We start from the raw sequence: 233 nt of genomic DNA on the forward strand, positions 1-233 counted from the left end.
TTCCCCATCACACGTTCCCAAGCAGGTGAACCCAGACCAGACTGTGGCATCGAGGTGCTTCCCCATGGAGAAATGACCACTGGCTCCTCGGCTCTGGAGCCTCTGCAGTCCCAGGCTGCTGCAGTGGGGCAGGGAGAAGGAGTGGGGCTGTTCCAGTGCTCCTGATCCTGCTCGGTGCTGGATCCTGCAGCGTCAGCAACTGTTTCTGGCGCTGGCTGTGCCTGGATGTGCTG

This window comes from Antrostomus carolinensis, unplaced genomic scaffold (genome assembly GCF_000700745.2).
Source record: "Antrostomus carolinensis isolate BGI_N321 unplaced genomic scaffold, ASM70074v2 scaffold30287, whole genome shotgun sequence".
NCBI classification, from domain to species: Eukaryota; Metazoa; Chordata; class Aves; order Caprimulgiformes; family Caprimulgidae; genus Antrostomus; species Antrostomus carolinensis.